Here is a 10,876-nt window from a genome sequence, read left to right on the forward strand (position 1 = left end):
ATGTGAGATATAGGAATGTGCAAAAGAAAATAATGTTATTGAACTTATAAATAAAAATGAATTTAAATTCTTTCCTACCTAATTTCATTTTGTCACTTTAGGAGCTGGTGTAAACATGTAACCAGATTCCCTGAATACGTTATAAGATACCTAAAAAGGTTTCAAAAAAGACATTTGCTAAGCTTTTCTTTCTTCCTACTTTTTCTGGATTTGGGGAGGTGCAGCCACAGACAGCAGCTCAACGTACAGCATAGGAAGTTCCGCACGAATGTGCGGAAGAACTTCTTTACAGTGAGTGTGACGGAGCACTGGAACAGGCTGCCCAGGGAGGTGGTGGAGTCTCCTTCTCTGGAGATATTTAAGACCCGCCTGGACGCCTTCCTGTGTGACATGGTGTAGGGAGCCTGCTTTGGCAGGGGGGTTGGACTCGATGATCTCTGGAGGTCCCTTCCAACCCCTACAATTCTGTGATTCTGTGATTCTGTGATTTTCATTTCTGATCTCCTTACACTGCCACAGTGCTCTCAAGTCCTCTCATTTGTGCAGGCTGAATGTCTTCTGTGTCTCATGACAGTCCTGTTGTCTCTACAGCAGCACTCTGGGACAGCAGTCAGTAGCCAGCAATATGAACGACTGCATCGGTGCTGGTCTCCTTGCTGTCACTGCCATAACAAGAGGGCCCCTTCGGAGCAGGTCCAGAGAACTGGAGGCCTCTTCCAAACCTGGTTTAAGGAATGTACCTCAGGAGCTGCTCCCTGAGAAGACTTCAAGATATTCTGGTGCATTTCACTGACTGCCAGGGATAGATTCAGAAGTCCCAAGGAGATCTGTAAGGGACTCAAGGCAGTGCTGAGGATTAGAATCTGTGGTCTAAGGTCAAGATAAAAAGAAAATGATTATAAATATGATAAATGCATATAAACATATCTTATATATATAGTATATTTTCACATATATACTATATAAGCAGTGGCTAATATATGTGCATGTACTAATACATATACATATCATACATAGATGATAGAAGTTTATATGCATATCTGTTTGCAAGTCCAGGACCTGTTGCAGGGGTTTTAACAGCCTCAAGGTTCACTGTGGGAACTGGAGAGGCTGTTTTCCTACTGCAGGAGTTGGAGCAACTGCAGAGCCCATTGCCAGAGCTGAAATCACCGTAGGACCTGTGACTGAAGTTGCAGCAGCCACTGTGCTCATTGGAGGGGTTGGACGGTTACAGGGCTGTACCTCCTGGCACAGTGCACCTCCCTTGGGAAGCATTTGTTTCATTTTCTAATAGCAATACTTGGAACAGCTACAGGACCTGTTGCAGGAGTAACTGCAGAGCTCATTATGAGGGGATGAGTGACAGCGGGATCTGTCCAGAGCATAGAGCAAACGCAGGACATGTGGCAAAACCTTGGAGCTGCTGCAGGGTCTGTGCCAAGAGTTGCAGACGCTGCAGCACTGTCAGCATTTCCAGCTCTCTGGATCTGGCACACTGCAGTCATGTGTGTTTCTTGGGGGCTACCAGAGCCACAGCAGACCTGCCCCCAATATTCTACCAGTTTCTCAGGATCCTGCAGTTGCTCAGAGATGAAGTTCCAAAGCCCTGGGGGTGCCCACCACTCCAGGCAGCTGCCCAGACCATCCCACACCCCTGCCATGCAGAGCCTTCTCACCTTGGGGTAGATCTCTCACTGATATTCCTGAATAATGTTTAACCTCAGTCACAGAATCATAGAATCACCAAGGTTGGAAAAGGCCTAAAAGATCATCCAGTCCAACCATTCATAGGTCATTATCCATATAGGCTATTACCTATAGCTCCCACTTAACTATGTCCCTCAACACAATATCCAGTCACTCCTTGAATACCCCTGGCTCCCAGAGAAGACAACGTAAAATGTGTAATTCCTAATCATACCAACAATATTACTTTCAAAACCCAAAGATGACCACAGAGCTGAATGTGCACAAAACTTCACTTTGTTGGCTGCCAATTTTATTGTGATATAGACCAAGGTCAAACAGCATAGCAAAATAAATACCCTAATCCAGCATCCCAAGTTGACAAATGATGCAGCAGGGAAAACAAGCAGCAAGCAAGGAGCTGTGCAATGCAGCTTCATGAGAAGACTCAACAAGCTCCACAAATAGGGAAACTATCAGCATCATGGCCTGCAGTTCTCCAGCTCCCACAAAGCCCTGTGTTATCTCGCTCTGGACAGATGTGCTGTTATCTCAATTTTTGGAGTCTCACATCGGGCACCAAACTGATGGTGGTTGTTGAATCCAGCATGTCGCACAGCAGCACACAGTGCTTTGTGCACTGCCCCATTCTCAGTGGGATGGGGAAGAGAATTGGGGAAAAAAAGTACAACGTGTGGGTTGTAACAAAGCAGTTTTCTAAGAGATATAAAAGGAGAGGAGTAATAGTTATCACTGTATATCTGTTGATATGGAATCGTATGTAACAACTGATGCACAAGCACTTACTCATCACCACCAGACTGATGCTCAGCTGGGCCCTGGGCAGTGAAAAGACTGAGATGAACTGCCACTGCTTTCAATACAATTTCTGCTTGCTGTCAGGTGCTACAAAACATCCCTTTGACCACTTCCAGTCAGCTGTGCGCAGTCTGTTCCTTCCCAGCTCCTTGAGCACTCCACCGACCATGGCCGTGGCTCTGTAGAACACTGCTTAGCAGCAGCTGTAAACATCAGAGTGTTATCAACATTGTTTTTCTCTTAGAACCAAAACACTGCACCATAGCAGACAGTCTGAAGAAAACAATTCCATCCCAGCTGTAACTCAGATACCTGCTTGTCCCCCTCCTCTTGTTCTTCCTAATCGGGAAGCAAGGAACAGAATTTGCTGCTCTCCACTTTGAGAACTTTCCATCAGTTCTCAGCTGGCTCCTCTGCCATCCCCAGGCAGAGCTCAGTGCACTCTCACAGAGAGCAGCAGCCTTTCTTCATCTTCATTGCCTAAACATAATGAAGAGCCTGTACCTACTTTGCTACAGTTCAGAGGTGGAAACCATCCCACCATGTCTCTGTGAGACAAACAAGACCCTAGGCCTGCAAAGGCACAGAGATTTGGAGTTTGCTGAGTGAATGTTTGTGGTTGTCTCATTAGCGTAAAGACTCTTCAGAAAGCATCCCCTTCCAGAAGCATGTTTTGATTTAGCCTGGCTGGGCCTTGCATCTACACTGTGGTACTGGTGTTCAGGGCCTTGCTCAGAAGCAGCAGCCTGCATGAAAGGAAATGCTCTGTGGTTTTCTCTTGAGTTGTCCCGTTTATTTCTCACGCTACCTGCACTGGTCTACAGGCAATTTTGGGCAGCAGCAGGTTGGGGTTACCCCCAGAGGGTACACAGTAAGATTTAGGACGGGGTACTGGCAACAAGACCTTCTCTGAGGAATCCTCCCACAGTCCTATGGAACAACTCAGAGGCTTTCCCTGCAATCTCCAACACCAACAACATCCCTCAGGCCTTCCCTGTCAGATCCAGTTCCCCTCCCTTCGCCCTTTGGACCTGGTTTAAAGCCCTTTAATCAATCAGTGCAGGAGCATTTCAGATGGGGTCATGGAGGAGGCAGACTGCCATTCTTGGGGTGGCCATTTTCCCAGGAGGGCATGGTGGGAGGGCTTGTCCCGTCCAGTTCAACCAACACTTGTATCCACCCAGCAGAAGGCTGTGCCCTATGTGTTTCATTTGACCTCTGCATGGAGCTTACAGTTGACAGGGGCATGGCTGAGAAGCTCTGGGCATGGACTAATGGACAAGGAAGTAAGGTAGCTTCTTAACTTCCTCCCTTCATACCTTAACAACTTCCTTGTAATCTCCCCAAGTATCCTGTCCCTTCTTCTGGACGATGGAGATTCTCTTTTTCTTCCTGAGTCTCAACAGTTTTTCCCAGTTCAACTACACTGGTCTTCTTCCCCTATGGCTCACCTGATGGCATTCAGGGACAGCCTGATCTTGTGCCTTTAAGATTTCCATCTTGAGGAGTGTCCAGGCTTCCTGGACCCCTTTACCCATACGGAGCGACTCCCAAGGGACCCGTGCTACAAGTGTTCTGAACAGGTCAAAGTCCGCCCTCTAGAAGTTCAGGATAGTAGTTTTGCTAGTCACCCTTCTGACATCTCCAAGAATAGAGAATTCTACCATTTCATGGCCACTCTGCCCAAGACAGTCCCCAACCTTCTCAACTCCAACCAGTCCTTCACTGTTAGTGAAGAGCTGGTCTAGCAAGGAACCACATCTGGTGGGCCTTCATACCAGCTGCGTAAGGAAGCTGTCTTCTATACAATCTAGAAACCTCTTGGACTGCTTCCTCTGCTCTTTATTATATTCCCAGCATATATCAGGGAAGTTGAAGTCTCCCAAGAGAATGCGTGCTGGCGATCGTGCGACTTCCGTAAGCTGCTCATAGAATGCCTCACCCATCAATTCACCTTGATTAGGCAGTCTATAAGAGACTTTTAGCAAGATGTCACACCTACAGGTCTTTCCCCTGATCCTTACAAACATGCACGCATCTTGATGGTTCTGAAGCCCAAGCTCTTCAACATCAAAACTCTCTTTAATATAAAGGGCCACACCACCACCCTTCCGTCCTCCTCTATCCCTTCTGAAGAGCTTGTAACCATCCATCACAGCACTCCAGTCATGGCAGTGGTCCCACCATGGGTCAGTAATAGCAACTAGGTTATGGTTTGTCAGATGCACAGTTGCTTCCAGCTCCTCCTGCTTGTTGACCAAGCTCCTTGTGTTGGTGTAGACACTTCAGCTGAGGCATCTGCCTCTCTCCCAACACAAGCAGCATTTCCCTAGGCTTATCTCTGGTAAGCCCTGTTTTGTCCCCTCCCCCATCGTAGCTAGTTTAAAGCTCTTTCGATAAGCCCCGCTACATTCTGTGCTAGGATTTTTTTCCGCCTTTGAGACAGTTGGGTTCCATTCATGGATAACAGGCCATCCGCCAAGTAAACTGCCCTGTGATCAAAGAAACCAAAGTTTCTGGCTCAGTACCAACCTCTGAGACAATTGTTCATTGCTTTGCTTTCCAAGCATGCTCCGTGTCCCTCACTGCCCCTGAAGGTACAGAACAAAATATCACTTGATCTCACACTCTGTGAACTAAATGGCCTAAATTCCTGAAATCTCTTTTCATAGTTTGTAGTCTTATCTACAAAATTTCATTACTGCCCACATAAACTATGAGTAGTGGAAAATAATCAGTGGACCTAACCAGCATGGGGAGTTTCCTCGTTATGTCCCTGACCTGCAGCCAAGAAGGCAGCAGACTTCCTGACAACTCGGGTCCAGTCTGCAAATGGGGCCCTCTATTCCTCTGAGAAGGGAGTCACCCACCACGACCACCCTTCATTCTTTCATGGCAGAGGAAGTCACAAGGCTTGGTAGTGACTGCCTTGCATTAGGCTCTCTCCTAGGCAGATCCTCCATTGCCTCCCCATTCTTATCTCCTTCAGATTTCAGAGTGTCAAACCTGTTGCTTAGAGGGAGCAGGGGTAGAGGGTTAGGCAGGCAAGGGGGGGTCCTGTGATGTTGAGTTGGGACTCTCTTCCAACCCTCCTCATCAGTCATGTCTGTCCGACTGTGACAGGGCAGGGAGTCAACCACTTTTCTGAGGGTATCTGCCTGGCAGCCTTCCCTCGGGGATGCCAGCAAGTCACTCCACCAGCCCATCTCCGGATCACACTCCCTAATGGTGAACTGTGAGTAAAACCTTGAGTAAAGCATGAGTTCACCTATAGAAAAGTATGAGTAGAAACCTGTATTGACATGAGGGTAAACCCAGACTAAATCCAGGATCCCATCCAGCGGGTATACATAGCCTCTAAGGGCAACTTTTTCCAGTGTTGCTGTGTAAAAATATAGGTTCTTCACATCTAACCTATGTCTCTCCTTTTTAATTTAAATCCATTTTCATTTGTCCTGTTATCATCAGACCATCGAATCCTTATTCTAGCATTAGGCATCTCATCCTCAGATGGAAACCCTGGGGCTGAATTGGGATCAGTTCCTCAATAAAAACACGGGAGCTGGGAGTTCACCTAGCTGAGTTCAGATGTGCACAGTGAGGTGTCTGTGTGTGAGTCCCTCATCTGAATCCCTGGTCTTTATTCAACAACTGCTCGTACACAGTCTCTCAGTGATGCCCAAGGTGCCTTGGGTGACCCTAGTTTTGTGCTAGTGCTTGTAAACTGTGACGGAAAATCTATGAGATAGACACCTCCTTCTGGAGCATCAGCTGAGGGCCAGAATGGAGGAATTCTTGGCCATCCTAAATACCACCACAGCCTCGTTCTTAGGGCACTCAGTGTGTCTTTTGCACCTGTCCCCATGGAGTACATAGTGATATTCAGCTTACCGAAAGGATGAGCTCAGAACAGAAGAGACAGATCTTCCTCTCTGCTCCATCTTTGGCATAGTCTGCATTTCAAGGCACTGCAAAGCTATGGCACATCTACGTTCTTGCACTGATTACACTTTAGTATGCTCTGGGCTCGCATTTCAATGGCATCTAATAAATCTAGGGTCATACAAGTTGACAGGGAGCTCACAAATGTTATCTCAGTGTAAGGAAGAGCAAGAAAGATGACACGGGCACCTATGGACCTCTCAGTCTCACTACAGTGCTTGGTAAAATTACGGAGAAAATGATAGTGGGAATTATGGAAAAACAGCTGAAGGACAATTCTGTCATTGGTCACAGCCAACACAATATCCCGAGTGGAAGGCCCAATTTAATTTCAGGTCTTTTTATGACACGGTTATCCATTGAGCTGAACAAGGGAAGGCAGTTGATGTAATCCTTGAGGATTTCAGTAGAGTTTTTGACACTATTTCTCCAGCACCCTTCTGGACAGAAATTCCTGCATACGGCTAGACAGAAACAGTACGTGGTGTGTTGTAATACAAGAAGAATTTTAGAGAGCAGCAGACATGGATCGAGATAAAGATTTCAAAGAGCAGCAGCTGCGGAGCAGGATAAACAGCATGAGAACCAAGGTCACCTCTAGGAAAAGAATGAATGGCTTCTGGCTTTGAAGGGGGGTTATAGGGTTGTTATTGCAGTAGCTTTCCTCCAATTAGTGTGTGTGATTTTTGGACGCCCTAGTCTGTCTCCTATAAAAGTATGGCTTTTAGGGCAATAAATTGACTCAGCTATATGTAACCATATTGGTGTTTGTCTGCTTGTCCCAGCACGCTGACCTTCTGCCTTTCAGGTTCACAAGCAGTGGTGGGTGAGCAGTTGGCCAGTAGATCTATCCCAAAGGATTATAGTCAGTGGGTTCCATCGGGCTGGTAGATGGTCACTTCCAGAGTTCCCCAGGGTTCCATTTTAGGGCCACTTTCCTTTCATGTTTATGCAGATGACTTGAATGCAGGACTAGAAGATGTTCTGAGCAAGTTTGCTGATGAGACCAGATGAGGAGGTGCTGTTGCCTCCACTGAGGTTGGAGAGGACTTGCAGAGAGATGTGGACAAGTCAGAGAAGTTGGTACCAGTTGGTACTAAGCACCAAGTGCATAACACATAACAACAGCAAGTGCCTGATTGTGCACCTGGCAAGGGGCAACACTGGACATACACACTGGATATTGGACACATGAGAGACGTCTGACTGAAAAGGCTTGGGGGTCCAGCTCAACATAAAATTTTTAGTGAGTCAGCAGTGTGCCCAGGCATCCAGGAAGGCCAACGATCCCCACGAGCGCATCAAGCAATTTACTGACAGCTGGGTAAGGGAAAGGATAGTCCCTCTTTGCTCTGCATTGCTACAGCCTCACCTGGAGCACTGGGTGCACTACTGGGCAATGCAGAACGCCATGTCCAAGCTGCTTCTATTGAGGTTTATCTTTCATAGGGAATATCTGCACAAGAAAGGAGTTAGACACAGATAGGATGGGATAGATAGAATCACGGTGAAGGAGTTGAAAGCAGACTTTTGAGGAATGGAGCAAATTCCAGTAATCACCCTGGATAGATCAGCCAGGGAGTTGGGAGGTATCAACTTAAAATTGAACAGGACTCGTGAGTATTTCAGAAATTGAGACGGGCTAACACATTCTTCCTGATTTCTATTTATCTTCAACTTTTTTTTCACATTTACTGACATTAATGAACATCTTTCAGAATTCATGCATTTTTTAAAAGCATGAAAAAAAAAAGAGAAAGAGAAAGAGAAAGAGAAAGAGAAAGAGAAAGAGAAAGAGAAAGAGAAAGAGAAAGAGAAAGAGAAAGAGAAAGAGAAAGAGAAAAAGGGGAAAAAAAGAAAGTGAAAAAGGAAAAGGAAAAGGAAAAGGAAAAGGAAAAGGAAAAGGAAAAGGAAAAGGAAAAGGAAAAGGAAAAGGAAAAGGAAAAGGAAAAGGAAAAGGAAAAGGAAATGACATAGAAAAAAAAAAGAATGAGAAAAAGAAAAGATAGGAAGGGCTAGATAGAATCACAGTGAAGGAGTTGACAACACAGTCCATCAGACTTTGGCGAGATGGAGCAAATTTGAGTCATCCCCCTAAAAATCTGAAATCAGACAGATAATTGGGAGGTATCTGACTGAACAAAGAGCAAGGGATGGGGAAATCTGGCAGGCTGTGGCAGGAGCATGTGTCTAAGTGGCCTGCTGAAAACATGCCCTTAACCTCGGCCATTTATTTCGGAGAGCTGAAGACATCTGGAGGATGAGGGACATCAAATAGGCTGCAGGGAAGAGCAATGGCGACGCCAGGATTTCGTTAACAGGGCATTGGCACTGGCACCACTGTCTGTGTCCCTGAACCTGAAGGCATTTGTGTCCAGCAAACACAGTTGTGGAAAACATCATAGTTTCAGAAAAAGAACTAAAAAAAAAAAAAGTCATCATATCACGCCAAAGATTCATATGTACAACTTAAAATTAAACAAGACTCATGAGAATTTCTCATGTCGAGAAGGGTTAACACATTTTCATAGATTTTGATATCTGTTTTCAATTTTTTGTCTCAGTTTGACTGACATTAATGAACATCTTTTAAGCTTACGGCCTAAATATAAATAAATAAACAAACAAATAAATAAATAAATAAATGAATGAATAAATAAATAGATAAATAGAAAGAGATCCATTTGCGTCTTGCACTTGGCCTGATGCCTCTTTGACCTTCACAGTTCCCACCAGACTGTCATTGCTGGAGAGTATGAGATCCAGCAGAGAACAGGGACTTCCCACATGGTTTACAAGCACTGGCACACATCAGGAGCAGCCCAGGCACCTTGGGCATCACCCAGTGTCTGTGTGTGAGCAGCTGCCTCCCAGCTGAAGGACCGAGGACTCAGAGCAGGAGCTCACATGCAGGCACTCCTTGTGCTCTTCTGAACACAACCAAAGGAATCCCAATGATACTGTGGTTCTGTGGGGAGCTGAATCCCATTTCAGCTCCAGGATTTCTGTCAACGGATGAGACTCCTGCACTGCCTCAGCTGTATCACTGTCCTGCACAGGGAAAGTCCAAACCTCCCCATCCTTGTCTGGGTGCCCTTTGTGATTCATCAAACGATCTCTGATAGTACTTGTTATATGTCTCCAATCAGTCACTGACCACTGGACATGTGGTGGTTAATTGAGTGGATTTCAAAGCACAGTCATGAGGCTGTTGTCTTTCAGGAGCTGTTGGCCATGAGGACACAGGGACATCTCAGGGGAGATGAGTGGGAAGGATAAAGATGACATCATCTGCTGCTTTCTTGTCCGGGCACCTGGGACACAGGGAGCTCATAAAGGTGGGCAGAGCTGCAGAGAGACAGCTGTGCCCAGGAGCAGCTCTTGTGCACAGCACAGCCTGCAGGTGACAGGAGAAATTTGGAGAGAGCTTACAGGATGTGTGAAATGTGCGTGGGCTGTGAGCTTGCTGCAGGAGCATTGCTCACAGACCACGACACGGTAAGTCTCTCTGCAGACCGTGAGCTGCTTTTCATAGAGGACTAACAATCTGGGACACCCCATAGCAGATCTGGCTGCTGGCAATGCATGTTTCTTTACTGTGTTAAAAGCCTTCTGCTCCAGCTGGGGGCTTCCATGCTGCAGTGTCAGAGCTTAGCCCTGAGGGTTGTGAGTTCCAGCACGGCTGCAGGCTGTGCAGCTGGGGTTGAAGGCAGGTGCCCAGGGCTGTCCTGCAGAGCAGGGTCCCTGCTGTGCCCCAGGGGCTGTGTGCCGGGTATGGGACTCTGCCGCCTGCCAGGCTCAGCACTCAGCCTGCCCGGGGAGCTGCCCAGGGCGCTGCGGGGAGACAGGTGGGGGAAAGGAGCCACCCCAGCAGGGCTTGTGCTGCCAAAGCTGATACCTGGGGCAGGGGGATCACAGCACCACTGCACAACAGAATGTTTCTGAGGGTACTTTGCAAGGGGAGACCCACGGTAGCAATTTTCTATTTCTTGTTTGGACGGAAGGTGAAAGGATTGGTGGCAGAAATCTAAGAGTCTGTCAAATTTGAACACAACTCTGAGACTCCCAATTCTTCTTCAGTCAATTGCTTGTTATGTGCAGTGTCACATGTGAAGTGTTTTCAGCCTCTCCTTTCACAAAAATGAACCTTTCCAATGGTGGAACTATTTGAAATTATCAATTTTGTTGACAAGAATAATGCACTTATATTGCAAATAGGCATGTTTCCTGTACAGAAAGTGAAGGGCACAAAGGCTGGGACTGAAGATTTTAACAGCAGTGAGTGTAAAGATATGACACACAAAACAGATAAAAAAGTCCAGGGAAATTGAATAAAATTAGAAGATGAAAGGAAGGTTAAAGCTCCATGTGCTTCTTCTGCTTATAGAATGATGAACTTAATGAAGTTAAATTCAATTAGTGTTGCTAA

The sequence above is a fragment of the Coturnix japonica genome, chromosome 10 (assembly GCF_054131305.1).
Source record: "Coturnix japonica strain WE chromosome 10, WE-NBRP24, whole genome shotgun sequence".
Classification (NCBI taxonomy): domain Eukaryota; kingdom Metazoa; phylum Chordata; class Aves; order Galliformes; family Phasianidae; genus Coturnix; species Coturnix japonica.